The following is a 20995-nucleotide window of genomic DNA, read 5'->3' as shown; positions in this document are numbered from 1 at the left end:
TATATATACTTATTGCTCTGTTATATTGCCTTAATGTTTGGGGCAGCCCTGTGAGGCAACTCCTGTTGTGATATTGGGCTATACAAAACTATTGATTGATAGATTGATTGATAAAAAGTGGATTTGTTGGAGCGAGGTACTCTGCATGGCTGATTACTCTAATTGCTTTCTTTTGTAATAAGAAAATAGGTTGTATATTAGTTTTATCGGTATTCCCCCATATTTCCTACTACTAAGGTATGGAAGGATGAGGGAATTGTAAAACATATATAATGCATTTTAATTCACAGAGGTTTTGATTTGACATAATACAGCCTGACCAGAGACAAACATTATTACATATAAAAAAAAAAGTCCTAAAACTTTAAACTTTAATGGTGGATACTTCAAAGGGTACAAACTTTCTCACGGTATCAGTGAATCAAACTGTGCTCCCAGCAATTTCTTAGACACAATTTGGCAGTGTTTTGAACAGCTCTTAAAAAAAAAAATACCCCCAAGATACGGCTCTAGGCAGAACCTGTAAATCCTACCACTAATAGGTTAGTCAGAGACTTAATGATGCTGTCTTCTTCAATGTGAATTGTGTAGAGTATAAAAGCCCCAGGCAATTTACCGTTTGTAGCAGGTTCACTGTGACAGATCTGGGTTAAATGAGACACCTGAAGGGGAAAGCGTGCCAACTCCAAGTGTTGTCGCACGTGATCAAGTGGCGTGGCATGTGATTTGTGAAAAGCTTCTCATAACGGGGGTAAATTATTGACTCGAGTGAGAAGAGGGAACACACATGCCCACTCGAATCTACCTCAACACCTGTCATTACAGGACGCCCCACCTGCCAGTATCAAACAATTTCAACCAATTCGCTCCCAGCAAGGCAGGGAGCAGAGCCTTGGAGAAAAACACAATAAGAATGAGAATCTAGCCAAACATGTGCTCTGTCAAAAGTCTTTAAATAGGCTTTTCACACTATATACTCCCTATAAGGTTAAACCGTAGTACACGAGCGCTTTGGTTGGACAATGGACATCCCGTGAGTAAAGAATATTTGTAGCATTCTGTAATAATTAGTTTGGAAGAGCCGTAATCACATACAGATTTGTGACTTGAGGAAGCCAATGGAAGTGTGCCAGATACCAGCACATATATTTCACTTCCTGAATGTGTTTGCCATTATCTCGGTGTGAGCCTGTGCGTGTGGCGGGGCGAGCATGTTGCAATGATGGGGGCATCCAGCCACATGCAGCGCTACGTCGGAGGTGAAGTCAGCAAGTATGTTGCTTTTACGACTTAAGGAATCCCTCACAGAGCTGGAAGCCAACTCATACTTCACCACTGCACGTTTTAGCTCGAAAAATAATAAAATAAAATAAAAATAACCGGGAACATTTTGGATTTCTTGTGTGCCAGTGCTTAAGTCTGGCACTGACATGTTGGGACAAATATTGCTGTTACAACAAAACAAAGTACAATAGTTTAAAAATGCAGTTTTGTCCTACACTTGTGGCCACATAGAGATAAGAGCCATGGAAAGCAGGGGAGGCAGCTTCCTTATCTGCAGCATGGTCTTTGTAGTGACTGTGGGAACGTTTAGGGGTGGTCTGATCTTTCCTCAGACCTAATAATGGGCCTGCAGCTCGCTGATACAGGAGGCTACAGGAAGACATTCATTCAGTTAGAAGTAGCTTTACTTATGGAATATAGGACAGGATGAAATGTTGTGGAAATATTGATATTACAAATGTGTGTAACATCTTGTACATAGTCTCCTGACCTCTAAAATCTCAAATGCATATTTCAGTTGATGATTATTATAGACTAGATTATATGCTAAATAAAAAACACAAGGCATATTACCTGTATTCTATTCAAACAACATGAGCATCACAAATTTGAAAACAAACCAAACCTGTCATTTTATGTGTCTAAGAGCGTTTAAAAGTGCCTGACTGTGCACTAATGTCTCTGTGTAGGATTGCAAGTCTGCACTAAGCATTTATGAGCTCATTACAGTCTGGACAGGACTGGAAGCTCCTGATAAGGCTCGTCTCCGGCCCGCTCATTAATGCTACATGCTCCACTGAGGTTACACACATACACTTCACAAACACACCGGTCTGCAAAATACCACTGGCAGTCCAGTTCATAATTAGGCAGTACTTAACTTTAGTGGAAAACATTATTGTGTAATTACAGCTTACATTAAATTGTGACAAGAGCAGCTTAAGGGGATTATATGATGTTTCATCAACTACTCAGGAAGAGTATGACCAAATAAACTTCAAATATTAAAGCAATACTAAGTAACTTGTTTACCTTAATAAATCCTTTTCGTAGTCTCTCTGGGGGTAATACAAGTGTTAATGGGATGATTGGAGGGTCTTTCTTCTCCCCCTGGTGTGTCTGGCCAGAAAACCACAATTACAACTTGACTGCCACCGGACCGGAGTAACCAATACACTGTAATAGAATCACGAAGAAGAAGCTAACAGGCTAACGGGCAAAGCTAGCTGCAGCCTAGCTCCACTTAAACAGTATTTACAGCCAAGTTTGAGTCAAAAAAATTATTTCCATTGAGTCATTGGATGTACAATATCCCTCTCTCCCTTCGCCTTTTCTGTCAGCGTAGTATTTACTCACGGACAATTAATAAGTTATAAAATCGCAACTTGCTATGACACCTGCAGTTACGCTTATGGCCTCTAGGGGTAAGAGTTACTTAGTACTGCTTCAACAACGATAAACTGGATGTGCTTTTGCTAAAGATGCAACACAAATTCAAGCCACAAATGAAACAATGGAGGCACTGACTTATGTCTCAGGAAGCCTTAGAGGGCTCCTCAGAGGGTAAATCAGGTTACAAATCATTTCTCAAACTCACTTTACTTCAATACAACTGATGTAATTTCCAGCACAGAAACTAGCTAAATGACTGTTCACCTCTTCAACGATGGGCTTTTGAGTTTTGAAAGTTATTTGTGTGGTTATTTTATGTTGAAATATGTGTAAAGATGAGGCTACAGATGTCTAAATTAAGTGTCCTAACTTACCCTCATTTCCTTTTCTTGTTTCCTATCCTCATTCCCTTCACAAGTCTCCATTCTTCTCTCTCAGCAGCCCATTCTTCATGCACCACATTCCTCTCAATGCATTCACTGACAATGTTTATCACACTCCATTTTTTACACTGGAGAACGGTAATGCACTGTACACAGTTTTTGCAACACAAGGCATGACGAAACCACAGCTATTCAGTGAGACAGAAAAACACGAGCGTCGGGTATATTTTTTTTTACTGCACAGCTTTGGCCAAATGAGCGGAGACATGGATCACAGTTGTGCATGGAAGTGGTTCTCTAAACAATAGTCAAGATAACAGATGGTGAAAACAATGTGGCGAGAGGAAAATCAAGCTTAAGTCAGTGTTGAATGTAGAACATGAGCAATCCACAGGCTACAGTGAGCAGGACGCCAAGCACACCCACTCAAACACTGTGCACTACAGCCTCCCGCATCACACCAGCCAAGATCTACAGACCCTCTGACACGAGCATCTATTCAGGAACTAACACAACTGTCTACTGTGTAGTTTCAACAGCTTTAACAAAACAGTATTGCAATGTTTCATAAAAGACGTTTATTGCAACTTGTAACCAAAAATGTTAAAGCAATACTAAGTAAGTTGTTTACCTGAATAAATCCTTTTCATAGTCCCTCTGATACAAGTGTTAATTTCATATACCCCCGGTGTCTCTGGCCAGGAAACCACAATTGCAACTTGACTGCCACCAGACTGGAGCCACCAATACACACTAATGGAATTACGAAGAAGCTAACAGGCTAACGGGCAAAGCTAACTCCGGGCTAGCACCACTTTAAACAGTAATTACAGCCAAGTTTGAGTGAAAAAAAATATTTCCATTGTGTAATAGAATGTACAATATCCCTCACTCCCTTCGCCTTTTCTGTCAGCGTAGCATTTACTCTCACAGACAATTAATAAGTAAAAAAAATCGCAACTTGCTACGACACCTGCAGTTGCGCTTATGGCCTCTAGGGGCAAGAGTTACTTAGTACTGCTTTAAATTACCTGTTTATCTGTTTCCGTTTTACAGAACATGCAAATATACGCAACTTGAGACAAATTCAACTTTTAAGGCTGCACAATAAGAGGATTTTTTTAAATATATATTTGAACTGTCTAGTATTGACATTGGGAAACTATTACTGCAATATTTTTCATCAAACTGTGCCGAAACAAGATGTAAAACTATACTAAATCATCAAAGCAAGGCTAAAAAGATATCCAGATGGAAGACCTCGGAGATTTGTGATATAATGTGTGTTTAGTGGCTTCTTCTACATTGTGATTAATGCATGATCTGCAATATTTTGTCAATAAATTGTTCGTCCCTAAAGGCTAGTGTCTTGTTACTTGACTGAATGATAGAAATCTGATAAATATAGCCAACAGAGCATTATTAACACATAATGCCATATATGTGAAAGTTTATACCTTTTGCCAAAACACAATGCCTAAATAGCATGGGGCTGAACCTCACCCAGCCTAACCTGGTATACCCTTCTCAGTATACATTTTATAAAAGGAACTTTTAGCCTTGTCTTTGTTCCAAGTTTGTAGATAAACTTTCGACAAAATGAATGATGGGGAGTGAAAGCCTCTGAGGCAATCCTCCCTCGTGTTGAGAAACCAGGTCAGGTGCTCTGTGATTTAGTGCCTTCACACCAAATCCAATGCAGTCGTCTTCCTTTGAGGATACAATGATTTTCAACCACAGGGCTGTTTACCATCACTTCCCAACATGACGGATTTGTCCATTACCCAGTAGTCTGCCCTTGGATCTGACAAATGAAGCCGTAAGAATTCACGTAATGAGCTTGTACCATCTTGAGAACTGGCTCCCACCTGGCTGCCACTTTCTGCAGTTCAATGACTGCATTAAGTGGAGGTCGGTGTGGCTAAAGGGAATAACTTTTTTTTAAATAAAGATCAGCGCCAAAGCTGAACATAATTATTGTGCAAAACAAGAGAGGACGAGGATACAGAAAGAGACCAGAATGATTGATTGACTCTCCACTCTTTTGGGTCATTATGCCACTTAATTTATCAAGGCCTGTTTGTTCTTTTAAAGTTTAAAGAACTAAGTAACTATAGTTTACCTTAATAAATCCTTTTCGTAGTCTCTCTGGGGGTGATTCAAGTATTAATGGGATGATTGAGGGGGTCTTTCATCTCCCCGGTGTCTCTGGCCAGAAAACCCCCCTTGCAACTATCCCTGCACCGGGTCGGAGGCGCAATACGCACTAATGGAATCACGAAGAAGAAGCTAAAAGGCTAACAGGCAAAGCTAGCTGTGGGCTAGCACCAATTAAACAGTATTTACAGCCAAGTTTGAGTGAAAACAATTGTCTCCATTGTATAATTGAAAGTAGAATATCCCTCTGTCCCTTTGTCTTTTCTGTCAGCTTAGTATTTACTCTCACAGACAATTAATGAGGAAAAAAACTTAACATGCTACGACACCTGCATATCAGCATAAATCCTCTAGGGGCATGAGTTGCTCAGTACTGCTTTAAAGGGATATTTGAGGATTTTTGACATAGGGCCTCATTTCCTAGTTATCCAGAGTGTTGCTGATTTCTGGAGATATTTTTTTTAATTCAAGCAGTTCTTAGAAGAGTTTCGTGGCGCTAGGCTAGCACAAGGCTAGCGTATTTATACGATATCAGCTAGCCTGCATTAAAAACAGTCTGACCCGCTCCACAGTACTTATATTTGAGCAGCATCAACTTCGTGGTTGTATAAGCTACACAGCGGCGGAGTGATCTGCTAGAAAATAGTCCCTCAAAATGCGATCATTCATGTGATGTCAGTCAGTTATATTCCAAAAAATACTCTATCGACACAGACATTTATATGGTTAGTCTGGCGTTATAAGTGATTTGCCTCAGGTGCACTGTGCTTGGGTCAGACTGTTTTTAATGCAGGGTAGCTGATACCCTAGAAATGCGCTAGCCCAGCACAAGCCTAGCGCCACGTAACTCTTCAAATATGAGAACTGCATGAATTATATCTCCAAATATCTCCAGAAATCAGCAACACTCTGGATGACTAGGAAATGAGGCCCTATGTCAATAATCCTGAAATATCCCTTTAAGATCTGCATTGGAGCAGAATTCAAGTAACAACACATACAGAGGTTATGCAGTGAGGTCATAACATAGCAACAGCTGGACCATTAGTGTTCCAACAGCAGCAAATGGAGTGGCAAGTCTGCAAAGTTAAAGTAGATTTAAAATGTGCTTACCCGCTATAGAGGATTCAGTGGCCTTCGAAAAAAAATTGAGCCAACAATTAAAACTGCAGTTGTGTCTTCGAGCAAAATCCTTCATTCTTTCCCTAAATGTGTTTGGTATCGTGTTTCAAGAAGCCTCATGCAGTGAGTTTCTCCTGATCAAAATGCTACATTCAAGTGTTCAAGTGATGCTGGGTACTTTCAAGTGTTTATAAAATAAGATAAGGTATCAAGGAAATCTTTCATTGTATGGTTCCAAAAGCCTATCAAAAAAGGAAAAAGCAGAATGGTAAACAAGTGGCAAAAATATAAGCTCAAATATTCCACTAAATACAAATCCATAGTTAATAATAATAATAATAAAACCACACTTGAATCGAAACCCTACACTTCTTGTAGTGACATATGCACGTCCATTGTCTTCTCTATCGTGGCATTGTTCGGCGTCACTGGCGCGCGGACAAGCTGGCAAAGCGGTGACAACACCACTTGTTTACCGACAACAAAGAATCCACCAATTGTCTCATATCATATGCCGTACGTGTGGATGTCATACCCAACAATAGCTCGTTTATTTTACCAAAACCCAACTGCGTGCTGCCGCCACTTCTGGTCTGGAGAGAGAGACACAAAGAAACAAAGGGGGGTTGAGTTGAGATTGAGGAAGCAGTGGGTGGCAGGAGATGGATCATGTGTCTGAGGCAGTAAGTATGCAAGGCGCTGGTGGATTTGTCCGCGTGCCGTGCCAAGGGGCTATGGCACTTCTCCGCTCGGGAATCGGAAAATTCACTATGGGCTCATTCATCACCCCTGGGACAGCCTGGCACAGCTCTCCTGACCCCCCCTTCATAACTCTGTCCTGGCTTCTCTCCGCTGTTCCCTCCTTTCACCTCAGTGCTCTCTCCCCCCGAGTTTATGTCTTAGCCCTGGACAAAGACTTCCCGATGCTACAGTCACCTCCAAACGACCTTCATTCTTCTGCTCTTTTTTAATTAACTTCCTCTAATCCTCAGAGTCCTGCTCCATTCTCTCCAGCCATACATCTTTACATTTTCATCCCTGAAAGCCATTTGCGGCCGTTGAATAATTATTTACCTTTATGTACCAAGAATTCAGACATTTTAACTCTAAATTGTCCAGATTGAATAACTGTCTGTCATTGTGAACTCTTTTATAGTTTGATGTCGCTGCATTGTGCACTAAACACAACCATACTGAAATTGTTAGAGTAAAATATCCATTCTTCATGGGATCTTGATCTTAAAACATTCATTGTAAACGGCGGAGTCCTAATCTAAAAGGTTTCTCCCCAATTTCTTTCATTCGCTCAATCTCATCCACTGACCACACTAAAGGAAAAGTCGTGGAGAGTAAACCAACGCAAACTAATTAGACTAAACATTTCCATGTAAAAACTGTTATATCGCTTAATCGCTGCCAGCCTCCATTTGCAGGTGCTGAGCCCTTAATCTAAACTCCCCTGACCACTTGAATAGTGTAATAGCATGTGTGAGTAAGTGGCAGAGGCCTATACCTGATGTCCCATATGGTTGGCATTGGGCCTAATGAAAGGATTTGTTGCCCCACAAAGAGCTCCACACACGCTCTGTATTTATGGTAACTTGGCATTATAAACAAGGATAAAAGGAGGGAGCGCACGCACATGTCTCTATTTCTCTACATGTCGCCATAGAGACGTGCCACGGAAACAGCAGCAATCTATTATTGCAAATGTGAGAGCATCAGAAAGGCCTTTGTGTATTTTAACATTTTATTGTGAAAGAGTTGACGTCCAACAAAACCTGACACATTATTTATTGTGTCCACATGTACTTCTACCTTATTGTAGAATTGTGATTACAATTCCACTTCTCTGTTTGTGGAGTTCAAGTGACAAATGCAAACAATGGGGCATTAACATTTGAGGCAAAGTATGATATTTAAACTACTTCAAGAATCAGATGCGTTTGAGAACATGTCTAAACTACAGAGACCTCACAGAGACAGTAGCAGTAGAAGTAGTATTACAATTGCATTGCAGTCTTGGAACCAAAGACGCATAATTACCAAAATGAAAGTGCTATAATCTGACTAACAATCAACTGATAACGTTGCTCAAATAGAACATATTTTAATCAGGGCCATAATGGACTCAGTGGGGCTGGCACTTCCTCTCTCGTTCTATCCAAAAATAATCTTGCTCTGAGCCGTAAATTTAGCAGATGGATAAAAACCAACAAAGAACTTTCCAGTGCCAAATTTTCCATCATGAAACCTTCCTACAGACAGAGGTGATGCCGTGACTCAGCAGAGGGACCCATTTACTTTTAGGGTGCTGTGCTTCCAATAAAACTCCAATTTGTATTTTTTTTCCAAGGAATTTGTAATCTCGCATTGCAGGCTCCAGTTGTTGCAAGATTTATTATCCGTCTCCCTTTGTTTGAAACTGTCCAACTGGTGGGACGAGCTGATCGCAGAGTCACTGTAAGTCTGTTATTTCCACTATAAGATTTTGATGCTGTTGGTCCACATTTTTCCCCCATCTTTGTCTTTTTTTTTGTGTACCACTTTTCCTTATTTTTTGCCCTAATTTCCCCCAGTTTCCCCACATTTTTATTGTAAATGAATTGTAAATGTGCTTCCATTATTGTTCTGTTTTCTGGTTCTAGATGACAAATATGTTAGTACAGGTATCGTTCAGGCATTGGTATCGAAAACCCAAGTGTCATTAAAGAGACTAGATGCAAGTTGGTCATTTTATACTCACTACTGCCACCTCAGGTCTTACGCGTAACTGCAGCTTCTATATATTAAGCACTTTGGACCCGAATGAACACCTTTTTGAGTGCAGGATTTTAGAGGCAACATTTTTAAACCCTGTATAATCCCTTTAAAGTACTGGTATCGAAAAAAAGTAATGGTACCCAGCCCTAGATTCCTATCGAGGCAAAAGCATATCGTCCCAGCCTTAGTACTTCCACTTTGCGCACATTTTTACTTTTACTTGAGTAACTTTTTGGGTCAATACTTTTTCTTCCTTGTTGAGTCAAATTATTCTTAAAATAACACTACTCTTACTTGAGTAAATATTTTCGCTACTCCACCCACCTCTGCTCTTCAAACCCAAACACTGAGGTGGAGTCAGTGTCTCCGTTTGACAAAGCCTTCACTTTTTCAGAGCCATTGCCAGGATTATGGTGTAACCTAATCACAGCTTGAATGTGTAAACAAGAGAAAACTGCAGACAGAGAGTTTGGCTCGCTAAGCCAAGTGACACAAGACAAAGTCATGCTCAGCTGACGCAAACAGCCTCACACTTTTATACGTATGTTGATCCATAGGCAGATATTGTACTGTAGGTATACACCGAAATAACTGTATGAAGATAAAACCTTTGGAAGATGTGGCGTTTGAGAGAACTCTCTTTCATGAAGGCTATTTTTCCGGCCTCTCCGGGGACATACTTCAATCCTCCTGCTCCCCAGTCACTCCATATCTGCCCTCCCCTGTAATCTGTGCATCTCTGTGGGCTGACGAGGACAGGAGAGCCTCTTGTGTTTGATGGACAGGCCCTGAGCAGCTGACCTTATCACAGGAGAGGCACTCAGCTTTTTCCAGACACACTTCTCACCCCTGCCGCGCACGTTTGCCAAAGTGTGCGCGAGGTAGTGTGTCATGATAAGTCAACGCAAGGCACCGAGGAAACCACTGTAGATATATATCTGCAATTTGTTTTTTTAATGAGCCTGTTATTGTGACTTTGAGATGTCATTCATTCACAGCGGAACAGGGGGGGCCTTTGCAAAAATGGGTGCTCCCCTGTGGAGACCTTGTTTCCCCAAGATGGATGATGTCTGGCAAAACAGCAGCAGCAATCCTGATGCAATCTCGGATCATAGGTGCTGGTACTCCATTTTTTATTTTTTTTGCAGTTAACTGAAATGTCAATAGTGTCAAATAAAGTATGTGAACAACCAACAAATGTACTGCACATCAAGAAAGTCAAAGATGTGAAATTGATTCCTACATTAAAAGCCACAAAATGTATACTGGGCGAATAGATTAGAAATTCATTAGTTGTACTTTACACAGTATTCCTTCGTTTTCCCTCCCTTTCATCCAAGCTTGTAAATGTGCAGGTGGTACCTCCAGCCAAGCATATGATTAGATCTGTGAGTGTTATTGAGAACAACAACAACAGGATTTGGATCAATACATTTGATCAATGCAGCTGGAATGCTACAGTGATCCATCGACCTGTTTATGGTGCACTGACACAGCGGCGAGCCTCGGGGCCGGAGAGGGACTGCTCTGTTACTTTCTTTATCCTCCAGGTCTGAGGAGAACACGAGCGACTTAAAGAAGCCTTTCATTCGTTGCCCCTTATTCACCCGTGACTCTTGACTTCCTTACATTTGGTGAACTCAGCACCTTTTTGGAAGACTGTCGTCCTGTTTAAGTGAGTGACACTCAAACGCTCAAAGTAAAAGATAGATAGGATGATGACACTGCATATGCTTTTGAATCACATATCCCCCCAGAAATATTGCAGTGAGTCAGTGGATCACACAGCCAACAGAAATGATTGCATACTACATTTGTTTGCACATTTAACTAAAAAATGGCTTCTGGAAAATGAAATATGCACGCAAGATTCGTAACGGCGTGATGAGGGAGTGTCTGCTTACCTGGAAAAGGGATTGTGGAAAATGGTGACAATTAGAGGTAGACCAATATATCAGGCTGATATTTGGGGATTTTACAATATCGGCTATTGGCCTGTCTAGCACCGATAAAAGCCGATATCTCCGGGACCGAAAGGGATAGAGACTTCTCATTGTTTGCTTTGGAAAGCACGAAATGACTCAGAGGAACTGAGAAACATTGCGATTGATTAGATACAAGTTTCATCAGCTAAACCTCAGTGAATATGCACATGCTGCATGCCAGTGTGAAGGACAGAACCCGGATAATTCAATTGCTGAGTTAGTTTAAATCTCCGCCCACTGTATTTTTGATTGCTGCGCAAAATGCTACGGCTAATAACAGTATGCTAATGCTAACAGCAGCTAATCAAAGAAACTATGATTGAATCACCTAAAGTAGTAAAATAAAATCGGTCACTGCTGGAGTTGCCAAGTATTTTGTGTTTTTACAGGATTACAGACCAGACTTAGAAAAAAATCAGGCAAAAATATTGGTCAAAAATATCAGCCTTAGATCCCTATCGGTCGACTTCTAGTGACAATAAATGTGTTTCAGTCTAATTTAATTAAGATGTACATAAATGATGATGTTAAAATGTATAAATTGTCTACATTGAGAATCAGTTTTATACTTTAACATTAACCTGCCCAGGGACGACGCGTGAAAATTAGCATTTTTGCTATAACCTGGTACGTAGCATCTTTCTTTTTTGGGCAATGTTTAATTGTGCACATGTTTAAATACAAAAAACATACCAAACCCTACCATATGGATGCTCTTATTTTAGCAATTTCTCACAATGGTGCCATCACTGGTTCTCGCAGCATGTCTGTGAGGAATGCACTCACTTGGTTCAGATACACGCTCACATGGTCAGTAAAGTCTACTGAAGGAGCTACCACAAACGCTCTTAGCACCATCAGGTCCAGTGTGACTGAAGGTTCAACATAACATTGTGTCAAAGGGAATTGTATCGTATGGTGGAGTGCTTTCAAAATGACCTAAAAGAATAAAAAGTACACATGATGACTAGAAAAATAACAGGGCCAAAACCAGGTTAGATAAGCCTATGAAGACATGGCAGGATAAAAGCAGAATCAGGACTAAAAAACACACAATTAACATAAAAACAAAACCTAGATAAAAGCTCATCCACTACTTGGACCACTTTAGACAATGAAATATAACATTGCCTGATTCATTTATTTTATAATAAGTAAAGGATAATGTGCAACAACAATCAAAATGTTCAATATACGCACAAAGCTTTGAACAAAGCTTTGAGACAATAGTCAGGAGCCCAGTCAGTGTGTTAAAAATAAGGGAGAGGCATGTGGCGCAGCTGTGGGAGGGAGGCAGTCCACTTCAGTTCAACAGCTGAGAGGACAAGGCCTGGTGAGCAACTGTGTCCATATCCATTTGATTTAATTCATCCTTAAATCACTTCAAGCCTTAACCAGTCCAGCACTCCCTCGGCTGATCCTTATCACAAAACCATATACCGGCGCTGTCATATTTGTAACGGTTCTGTCTTTTGTTTTGTTGCTTTCGAAATTGTCACAGCTATGCATGTACGTAATTGGGAACTTGACATAACTAAATTAAGGTAAATTAACAGGGCATATGCGGTTATACCCTGTTAATAAATAGGACAATTAGCTACAATAACTTGTAAACAAAGCTGAGCCTTTGGGATCCGATCATTTTAAAGAGCCGTTCCAGCCGAGCCAGATAACTCAATCGATAAACCTTTTTTTTTTTTTAAATAATCAAAATTTACAATGGGACTGATAGTCACGCTTTGAAAAACGTGCTTGTTAATAAAATTTTGCACCACAACTAATAAAAAAAGGCTGCGACTGTCTGACAAATCATTTTTTAGTGTATTTAGATTTCACTAGAGTGCAAAAAGCTTTCTCTTGTGTTGCTCCATTGTTGAGCTGATTCTTGTGTTCGTTCGGGGGAGTCCTGAAAAAAAGATCTGTCTCGTTTCACAATTGAGATACAGTTGGAACCGCTCACTTTAAAGAGACGTTCAAAAGAGCCGGTCGGTCATGAACGTCACATCACTAGTTGCAAGATTATTTTCGGGCCTTTGTCAAAAACAGCTGTTGCCAAATTGGCTTGATCAGTTTAATGAGAAATGCTGTGCTTGAAACAACACAATATGGTCAGATAAGACTTTATTGATCTCACAATGGAGAAATACAAGAACACTCAGTGCGTGAAAATAGTCAGGAAAAAATTTCCATTCAAAGAAGAAGCAGAAGAAATCTCCCAACTGCAAAAATGTGGAAATATTAGTTAAATATCTCCCTTTCCAACTTCTGTTTCACCAGAGTTATCAGCTAATTGTCAGCTAATCCTTTGTGGAAATATTCATGTTAAATATTTGCATTTGGTGTATTTTCCAATGCAGCTTAGCCCGATTATTCCACCTTGTCATCTGATACAGCCGCTTTAATTTGTTATAATTTTGTGCTGTATTTTCATACATTGATATACCTTTCTTTGTCAAGCTCGACTTCTCCACACTACTGTATGTGACAGAGTAGACAAGCCTTTCAGTGTGTGCTCCAGCTTCCTTTATTAAAACAATCCTTTATGTGCGAATTTTCAACAGCGCCCTCGAGAAAGCTCCTCCATCACTTCCCCGGCGAACCTTCCGAAAACACAGTGTCAAAGTGGCAAACTTACACCGCCCCAGGGAGTATTCTGACTCGCTGCCAAGAACAACTCAGCAGCACCTATCAACGCTTAAGAAACCGACGGCATCAAATCAGCAGCTAAAGGAGAAAAATGTTTAGGAGCTCCTCACGGCATCCTGCTCCCCTCAAGAGTGTCAGGAATGGGGGTGGAGACCAGAATGTGCTTTAATTTAATAGAAAAGGTCTGTTATGTTAGTGGGATACACTGCGGACATGAGCAAGCACAAGAGAGAGAAGTTTGGTGATTGTAGAGGCCGATCTGTCTCCATACGGACAGAATAGTGTGAACGTGTGAAGAACAACAGGAAATCACAGACCAGCGCTCTGTTTCAGGCTTATAACACATAGCACATGAACGCAATCAGTGGAAACCGCAAAGTCCACTGCAGAGAGCCATCATTCCCCCAAATGTAGCCATTACACCGCAGGCAGACATTATGCACTGTCAGAGCTGAACAAACTGTACGATAGCTACAACACAACTACAGATAAAGAGACATTCCATACTCGCAAGTTTGAGAGTAGGAAACCGTAAATTATGTTTTGTCAAACAAGTTAGCAGCGGTATTATTTCAAGACAAACACAACTTTGTGCCAGACATGTTTTCAAATCAAAATTGTTTGTAATACAGAAGTTCAATACCAGCCCTTCCTGGAACTGCCACCTAAACATGGGGGAGGGGTTTGAGCACCTGAAGGATCCTGGTGCCCCTGGTAGGGTCTCCCATGGCAAACAGTTTCGAGGTGACGGGTCAGACCGAGAGTGGTTCAGAAGCCCCTTATGAGAGACCAACAGGCCCAGTCAGAATCATGAGGCCGTCCTCACATGGACCTACCACCTTCAGGAGGAGCCGTAGGGGGAAGAAGATGGATGGATGGAAGTTCAGTACCATCATTTTTCATGCCCAAATACTATATTTTAATGCCACAAAAGCAGTTCTAAATCTGCGGCATATTTAACTTCTTAAGATTTGAAAAAAGGAATCAGAGGAATGAGATTTGGACAAAACTGGCAACTTTTGAGCAAAAAATCATGGTCAATTTCAGCCGCAATATATTGTAGAGCACAATTTTGATATTTTTGATGAACTTACAGCACGGTAGCACAGCAGTTAGCGTTCGTGCTTTACAGCTAGAAGGTCCCGGGTTCGATTCCCATCTGGGCCTTTCTGTGTGGAGTTTGCATGTTCTTCCCGTGTCTGCGTAGGTTTCCTCCAGGTACCCCGGTTTCCCCTACCATTAAAAACATGTACAATAGGTGAATGCTCAAGCCAGGGGATTCTGACCAACAGCCTGGCTCCACATCAGGAGATGGGTCCCCGGGCGCAGCACTGTCGCCGCCCACTGCTCCTTACAGGTCGTCCCAGTGGTGTCAAATGCAGATTGTACACTTGTATGACAAATAAAGCACAGCTTATACAGTAAAAAATGTTGGGCAATGTCGAAATTTTCCAATAAATTTAGATTTAATGCCAGTTTGAATCTAATGTAATGCTTTTCAATGACATTTAAGGGCTTGATTTTGGCAAAATTTACTGAATTACTTTTAATGCTTTTTAATGCTCTGCGGAAACCCTGAGTACAGGCATCTTGGACTCTTTATCCCACACTTGTGACAAAGTTCACTGATACACCAAAAACCTACTGACTGATTGGATCTCAAGTCTGTGCTAGATTCCTGTGTATTCTATTAAACGCAAATTGCAGCTACGATGACTGATGTCTAAGGGAGTACAGCTGAAGTATTCCCGTCAGAGAAATCAATCAGTGAGTTGCCCTGAATCTCCACCGGGCAAAGGCCTGTGGAAACATCTGCAGAAGCACTCCTGTCTCACACACCGTCTACCTCGGATACTTTCAGGGAGCAGCGGATAACCTAATTCAGCACAAGCCCACTGTGACGCTGTAATGGCTCTCTAGATGCTGAAACCTAAACTAATTGTTGCTCAGTATGTCTGAATGTGAGAGGGAGTCTATGCAGCTCCTCCCTGCCGGCCACGACAAATAAATACAGGAGCAGTGAGCCGAGGATAGAGCCGCTGGTCTGTGAGGTGCAGTCCAGAGGTGTGGTTTGTGGTCATGTGGGTAGAATGTCCTCTCCTGCACTGTGCACTACTGTTCTTCAGCGAGCACTCATCCAGGTCATCTACACAGCTTTGCAGGTGAAAGAGGGCAGTCCTGTCTGCACCTAACAAGAGAGTTCTGTAGAAACACACTAATCTATTCGTTAAACAATAGCAATTTTACTCCAGCGCAGTTCTCACACGCAAACACAAATCCTTCATTGAGCGGTTCCTAGGACAGACAGCCACGTTTCTAGCTGAGCAAATGGAAAAGCAGAAAAAATCTGGTTATAGTTTTCACTATTTTGGTGGCATAAATTACATTTTCATGAATAAAGAAACAACAAAGCTATGAAACGGGTGAAACAGGCACATCTTAGCAGCTGCACTGAAGAATCATATTGTGCCAAACAAAGCGAAGGGGACAAACTTCAACCCTGTTGTTGAAGGAAAAAGTAAATCGCAATCCAGTCCATGTACTGTGAGAGGAAGAGGTAAATACAACCTTTGGAATTTCTTATATTTCTGCCTAAATTGGTCACAAAATGTGGTCTGATCTTTATTAAAATCACAAGAATGAGTAAACAGTACCACCCAAACATCATATTTGTATCGGCCATAACACACAGAGCAGTGAGGAATAAGTAAGTACACCCACTGGCTAAGGATCCTCCAATAGTTAATACGACAAATTTAATCAGACATTTAGAGTCAGTTGTGAGCCAACCTGATTTCCTCGGATGATTCAAAGGGCACAGCGCAGAATACTCAATGAGGTGAAAAAGAACCCTATGGTGTCAGATAAAGACTTACAGAAATCACTGGCACATGCCAACATCTCTGCTGACACATTTACAGTATGTAAAACATTGAACAAGAATGGGGTTCATCGAAGAACATCAAGGAGGAAGCCACTGCTGTCAAAAAGAACAAACATAGCTGCACGTTTGAAGTTTGCAAAAGAGTGGACTTGGATGCTCCACAGCACTACTGGCAAAACATTTTGTAGACTGATGAAACCAAAGTTCAATTGTTTGGGAGGAAAACACAACGTCATATGTGGAGGAAAAATGGAAAAAAACACACAAACATCAAACCCTTATCCCCTCGGTGAAGTACGGTGCAGGGAGAATCATGATGTGGGGCTGCTTTGCTGCCTCAGGGTCAGGACAACTTGCTATCATCAATGGAAAAAATGAACTCACAAGTTTATCAAGATATGTCCCAGAAATATTTGAGGCCATCTATCCAACAATTGAATCTCAAAAGAGGATGGGTGCAATGACCCAAAACATAGAAGTAAACCATCTTCAGAATGGTTTCAGCAGAATAAAATATGTGTTCTGGAATGACCCAGTCAAAATTCTGAAATAAACCTGATTGAGATGCTATGGCATGACCTCAAGTAAGCGATGATTCATCCTGATCGTCGTGCACGTCTAATCTGCAACTACAGGAAACGCTTGGTTTACGTTATTGCTGCCAAAGCTATTGATTCCAAGGGTGTACTTACTTCTTCCTTGTTGTCCTGTGAATGTTTACATATTATGGCCAATAGAAATATGACAACATATAATGTTTGGGTGGTATTAGTTTAAAAAGACACTGTTTACTCGTTCTTGTGATTTTAATAAAGCTCAGACGACATTTTATGACCAATTTATGCAGAAATGTAAGATATTCCAAGGGGCGTACTTACATTTTCCTCCAACTGCCCATTTAAACAACTAAAACATTTCCCAAATGAGGAAAAATATACTATCAAACAACACTATCAATGTAAACTAGTAAAATTCAGTAAAAGCAATACCATACAATAACAGTGAATTGGCAAAAATCATCATACATAAATCCATTTGGGAATTGAAATGAAATGCTGGGGTGATAAGAGACAATTGGCCACATTCATTGTTGTTGCACAATAGTCCCAGTCATTTTCCAAACGGCTGAGCTAACGCTTTTTCAGAAAGCACCTCATTTGTCAGCATTAACTCCAGGATGTGTAAAAGACCTGCAGTGACGGAGACAGCGGAGAAGAAAACCCCTGTCCATCCATCCCACACAGAGCGGTCCTGTCATGGGAGTAATGAAGTTATCAGTCACACTCATCAGTCTAGCACAGGGTCAAATATCAAATAGCCATCAAACTGCAAATCCAGACTCAGTTTGTAGTGCACATTTTAAAACACATCCATGAGCCGAAAAACAAAATATGAACCGCAAATTAATAGAAGAATCCCACATGGTTCAGAATATGTCTGTGTTGACAAGCAGTTACAACTTGTTCGTTCAACTCAATGAAGATTTTAGAAGTGGACTTTAAATGGTGGTGTTGCTTCAACTGCTAACCCTCATAACAAGCCTCTTTGCGTGATGTATTGATTAGAGAAAATTTTGCTAACCCACTTGCTTGGAGAGATCATTCAGAAATATTGAACACTTGCGTATTTTAGTGGAGCAATCCCCAGCAGAGCAATCAGGGGTAATAACATGGAAATGCATTCATTGCTCCAGACTGGAATGAGGTCAAATTTAGCATTCATATCCTCCTCGAGTTTTTGTAAATGATGATGCCCTAAAGTCATTAATAATACAGCCAAAGTGTTAAGATCATGTTTCGTCATTTTTAGCATCAATAAACAGTTTTAATCAGTTTTCTAGGGCTGCACGCCAGTGATTCAAAATCTTCTCTCAAATGTTAATGCTAATGTGGACATGTTTCAGCTGAATTTTGACCTATGCAGTCTTCTCTTCTTACCATATAGACACGGATTCATTATTATATTATAAAAAAAATGCTAATGTCTCCTTCTATTTAAAATCAATCACTGACACATTTCTCTAGGGTCACACTCGTCACATGTTGCTGCAAAATGCTTCGGAATTTGTCTTGTGACCCAACAGTATTACGGCAGATTCCTCGACTCATTGAACTGTCCTGTTTCATTTATCTAAAGTCAGCACTGTAGCGGTGCCTGAGAGGAACGTACTAGCCAGAGGCGACTATTCTTACGGACAAAAGGGAATGAAGAATAGACGCGGGTCACATGTACAGAGAGGGGAGACATCTTGAAGTATTTCGTCTTTTGTTTCGGAGCAAGAGGAAAACAAAAGTAGTGTGCGGCTGGGCTGGGAGAGGAGTACAGAGGAGGATCTGTGCTCATTCCTCTTCTCGTGGTCTGGCAGGGAGCCTTTTGGCAAACTGTGTGTTATCCATTGCATATTGGATAACCCCGCAGACACACTCATGCAAACAGAGGAGCTGAGTCAAAGCAAAGCTGCTAAATGTGTGGAGATTTAAAGCTCTGGTAGAAAGAATAAGTCCTACACGCTGCTTCTCCAGCTGTGGGTCCACTGGAACCGTTTCCAATCCTGAATTTGACACTCTTTGTTCGTTTTGCATTCTTAATTTTGGGCCATTCTCCAGTTGATGAGGAAACCACTTGTCACAGCACTGTTCAGTCCTGGTTTAATTCGATTTAGACTTGGTTTAGATTTGTCCCAGGTGGCCCCTGCTTAGTCCCATCTTTGTTTAGTCATAGATCATCCTTGTTTTGACCTGTCTAACATTAATCCTGGATTAGACTTGGTAAAGCCCTATATTAGTATTTCATTTGAGCTTAATTTGACCAGGAATTTCCCGCAGAGAATGACCTTCTCATCTCACGTCCTGGCCCCGAGGTGACCATCTATATGTCTAGTTGATGGGAGAAACCGGAGCACCTGAAGGACACTTACACAGAGTCGCAGATATCAAGAGACTGCCAACTCCACAAATACAGACAGCCCTTGTTTTGGAAATCACACCCTAAACCTTATTGCAAGGAGCAGCTTCTAACCACTAAGCCACTGTGATGCCCTTGGCCTGACTGTGTCCTAGATGATCGAGGTTTAGTCACATTTAGTGCGCTTTACACCGAATCCACTGAAGAAGACAAATTCCGTTGTAGAAATTCCTTTGACAACAAAAGCACCTTAACCATAATGATGGACAGAAGAATATATCACAGCTGTTTGTTTGTTTTCCACATGTGCTGTAACAAAAACAAGTCAAGAGGCGAGACATAGGAATGCAGGATGAAGGAACATTTAGCCAAAGCCCAGTAGAATTTCATTGGACAGTGCTCAGCTTTAACCCCGTCACATCCACTCCTCAGGCAGTTAGCAAAGTGCTCACCGAGCTCTTGAAGCAAATCCCAGCACTTACAGCCAATCTCGGGTTTCACGGTAGATAGCCATTTCACTCAAGCATCCACAGCCATAGAGTTTGTGTTAACAGGCTCACACGCAGATGGACAACAGCAGTTCACAAGTTCTCATTTTTCTCTCACATCTTTAACGGCCTCAATATCGTGTGTTTCTGCTTAAGTTTTAAAGCAGAATAAAGCTCTGAGGAAATGCAGACGCTCACGCACTAACCAGTCATTCAGTGCACTTTACAACTATAGTACTGTTAGAGAAATAACAATGGTGTTTGAGAGGGTAGATGAAAAACAGGCAGCAGTCTGGATGTCTTATGCAGGAGAAGTTTATTTACCATCGGTGCGGGACCCGGAGACATGAACTCGAGACATTGCGCTAGTCCCACCATTCAAGTCTGTCCATGCTTCCACAGAAAAGGGATAAATACCCTCTCAGAGTGTCACACTGATACGCAAGCATTCAGTGGCTGAGAGTCTCAAGGCTATGACAGAGATAGTACGAATGTACAGCCTGACCCAGTATGATAAATAGCGATTTAATATTATCCTCTAACAAGTACCTCGACAATACTTTTTCGATACCTGTATTAAAATATTTGTCACCTAGAACCAGAAAACAGAATAATAATACAAATTCATATCAGAAATTATTTTGAATTTGTATCACTTATTTTAGCTGAAACAACTGAGCACCTTTCTGTAATGCTCTCCCTGGACCAACAGGCATAAAAACTCTTGAAAGATTTAATATTTTTTTCCAGTACCTGCTTTTATTTTTCTATACCAGTAGTACCTAAACTTTTTTGCCCCCGTTACGATACCATACTGGTACCATCGAACGGTACCCAGCCGTATTCACAACTAACTTCCTGCAATATCTTCTACAAGAACTAGAGGGCGACGGATATAGGTTTTTCCAAGGCCGATATGATTTGGACGATTTTTCCAAATGTCTGGTCTCAATTTTAATCCAATTCAATCATAGTTTCTGTTCCAGC

Source organism: Gobius niger, assembly GCF_951799975.1.
Source record: "Gobius niger genome assembly, chromosome: 20".
Taxonomy (NCBI): Eukaryota; Metazoa; Chordata; class Actinopteri; order Gobiiformes; family Gobiidae; genus Gobius; species Gobius niger.
This window is presented reverse-complemented; position numbering follows the sequence as displayed.